The following is a 3,403-nucleotide window of genomic DNA, read 5'->3' as shown; positions in this document are numbered from 1 at the left end:
CCACTCACCTCAGCCTCCCAAAGGCGCAGGATTACAGGCTGAGCCACCGAGCCCGGCTGAACAGACTTATTTAAGCTACTATTTCCTGAGTGCTGAGTTCTCTCTCATTAAACAATCACAAAAAACCAAAAGGAACTAAAACAGAGTTGTAGTATACTGAAAATTTCCCCCTGCAGTTTCAGGGAAACTTAAATTATTCCCTCTTTTTCAAAATGTTGGCACTACAACATTGAGGCTGTGGTAGCTATGATTGTGCACATGAACTTCAGCCCAGGTGACAGAGTATATTGACTCAAAAAAAAAAAAAAAAAAAAAAAAAAAAAAATGGGGGAGTAAAAACTCAGAAGTGGGGTTGCTGGATCATGTGGTAATTCTATTTTTAAACTTTGAGGAACCTCCAGTTTTCTATAATGGTTGTACATTCTCACTAACAGTGCACAAAGGTTCCCTTTTCTCCACATCCTTGCCAACATTTATGTTTCATTTTTTTGATAAAAACCATTCTGACATGTATGAGATGACATCTCACTGTAGTTTTAATTTGCACTTCCCAACTGATTAGTGATGTTGAATATTTTTTCATATATCTGTTGGCCATTTGTATGTCTTCTTTTAAGAAGTGTCTTTTCAGGTTCCTTACCCATTTTTTTTCTCTCTGATCATATCTTCCTCCCTTGCTGACAAAAGTAACCTCTACTTCACTTTCCATCCCCTGCCTTTTCTTCACATCCTTAAACACTATATGAGTAATTCTGTATAGTTTTGAACGTTATAGTATTTCTTCCCTATATAGTGTTAATATTATCCCTTTATAAAATGTATGGCTTGCAAATATTTTCTTACAATCTGCAGGCTGTCTCTGCACACTACTATTTCCTTTCCTGTGCTAGTGGTCATTCTTAAAGTACTCCTTTTAAAGAAACACTTTATTGTGTTTTCTTTCTCAAGGAATATCTGCAGTTGTTTTCTCTATATACTTTGGTAGATTTCTGGACTATAATTCATCCTTCTGATTTACAAATAAATCAAAACATGAAAGGTCATTTGTGTGGTTTGTCTGTGTTGAATTTTATAGCTTAAGGTTTATAGCAGGAAACTCATATCCTAATTTGCTTTTCTCCTTCTGATCCATGTTATAATTCTCCAGAGTGCAACAATGCCTAAAGGAATGGACTTTGTTTTATTGCTGCTGATTTTTAAATTGTTCATCTTCTATAGCAATTTCATTTTGGTTACTTAATAAAAACTCAAGCCTGGGAATCTAAACTAAATATTTTAGTTGACTTCGTATCTATAGAGTTCTCAAAGGAACAGGGAAATAAGGGCTATACAAAGAAACTCTGGAGCCAAAAATAGGGTAGTTTCCTATAAAGGAGCCAGTGGTAGTACTCAACTTTTAAATTGTACAATATCAAAATAGCTATGGATTAGAGACTTTCACTGCATGGTATTTGAAAAACAGCTTTGTTTTTCAAAGGAATAGACATGTTTGGCTTCATATTTAGGCTTAATATACATGTAAGCACAGGATTCAGATTTCTAGAAAAGTGTCTTTTGAAAATTATTATTGTTAGCCGGGTTTTGTGGCTCACACCTGTAATCCCAGCACTTTGGGAGGCAGAGGTGGGAGGACTGCCTGAGTCTAGGGGCTCAATACCAGCCTAGGCAACATGGCAAGGCCTCATCTCTAAAAAAGAGGGGAAAAAGGAAAAGAACGATTAAAAAAAAAAAAGGAGTCAGGCTCAGTGGCTCATGCCTATAATCCCAGCACTTTGGGAAGCTGAGGTGAGATGATTGCCTGAGCCCATGGGCTTGAGACCAGCCTCGGCAACTTGGCGAGACCTCATCTCTATGATAAACCAAAAAATTAGCTGGGCATGGTGCTGCGTGCCTGTAGTTGCAGCTACTTGGAAGGCTGAGGTGGAAGGATCACCTGAGCTCACCAGGTTGAGGCTGTGGTGGCTGTGAGTGTGCCACTGTACACTAGCCTGGGTGTCAGAGTGAGACTCCAACTCAAAAAAAGAAAAAAAGGAAAGAAATTTATTTTTTTGAGACAGGGCCTCTGTTACCCAGGCCGGAGTGCAGTAGCACCATCATAGCTCACTGCAGCACTGCAGCCTCAATCTCCTAGTCATAAGTGATCCTCCCAGCTCAGCCTCCTGTGTAGCTGGTACTACAGGTGCATGCCACCACACTCAGCTAATTTTTAAATAGTTTTTAGAAATGGGGTCTTGTTATGATGTCCAGGCTGGTCTTGAACTCCTGGGCTCAAGTAGACCTTCTATGTTGGACTCCCAAAGTGCTGAGATTACAGGCATGAGCCACATTTGGCCTGAAAATTAATTTTTAACAAAATAATATAGTATTATTTGAAAATTTTAGACACAGTGAAAGTCATTTTTTGGAAATTACTTAAAATTTATAATTTTTGAAATGAAATGAATGCCTCAGATTTGTTAGCCAAGTTCAGTTTACTGCATGAACTGAACTGAGTAGGATTACTATTTTTGGTGTACCAAAATTCAAATTGGCTTCTGTCTCCAAATGGTCTGATTAGGAATTATATTATTTAAGAAAAAACCTGGGAAAACGCTTAAGTAATTAAATAATACATAATTAATTATGTATTATTTAATTAAGTTAATTAAAAATTTAAATTATGTTCAAAAATATGAAAGAATATTTTTAGACCTATAGCTATGGTATGGAGAACAACATAATGAATCCCAGCACAGGAAATATGTATTGGCAGAAATGTACACATGGGAGTCCTGTGTATTCTCTCTGATCATATCTTCCTCCCTTGCTGACAAAAGTAACCTCTACTTCACTTTCCATCCCCTGCCTTTTCTTCACATCCTTAAACACTATATGAGTAATTCTATATAGTTTAGAACATTATATAAATAAGTGATGGAACTGTTTATATTCTTCTGTAATTTGCTTCTTTTTATTCAATACTGTTTGTGAGATTCATTCACCTAGATATGATTAAATCTAATTTATTCATTTTCACTACTGAGCAGAAATTCTTTCTACAAATATCTTTAGTTATTCATTCTCCTGGTAATGGACATTTAGGCATTTTTCAGATTTTTTAACTATTACAAGTCACACTGCTATGAACTTTTGTAATGTCTTTTGTCTTTTGGTGCACATCAAGTTTCAAGGGTGCATAACTGCCAATGGATTACTAGGTCTGGGGTATATACATCATTACCTTTATTAGATACTGCTAAATGATTTTCCAACACATTTCTATCAATTAACACTCCAGTGCATAAAAGGTTCTATTGCTCTACATCCTTGCCAACATTTAAGATGGTCAGATTTTTAAAATTTGTCAATTTAGTAAGTGCATATTAGTATCTCAAAATGGGCTTTTTTTTTTTTTTTTTTTTTG

The 3,403-nt window shown here is 36.0% G+C and overlaps 1 protein-coding gene across 5 annotated transcripts in view; it reads right to left on the bottom strand.

Moving 5' to 3' along the window:
* Positions 1-3,403, bottom strand: part of CRYZL1 (crystallin zeta like 1) — a 46,093-nt gene that overhangs the window by 16,285 nt on the left and 26,405 nt on the right. The gene's annotated exons all lie outside the window — the stretch shown is intronic.

Source organism: Carlito syrichta, unplaced genomic scaffold, assembly GCF_000164805.1.
Source record: "Carlito syrichta isolate Samal-C Ts95f unplaced genomic scaffold, Tarsius_syrichta-2.0.1 Scaffold315835, whole genome shotgun sequence".
Taxonomy (NCBI): domain Eukaryota; kingdom Metazoa; phylum Chordata; class Mammalia; order Primates; family Tarsiidae; genus Carlito; species Carlito syrichta.
The sequence above is the reverse complement of the archived record's forward strand: the minus strand, read 5'-3'. Positions and strand labels throughout refer to the sequence as shown.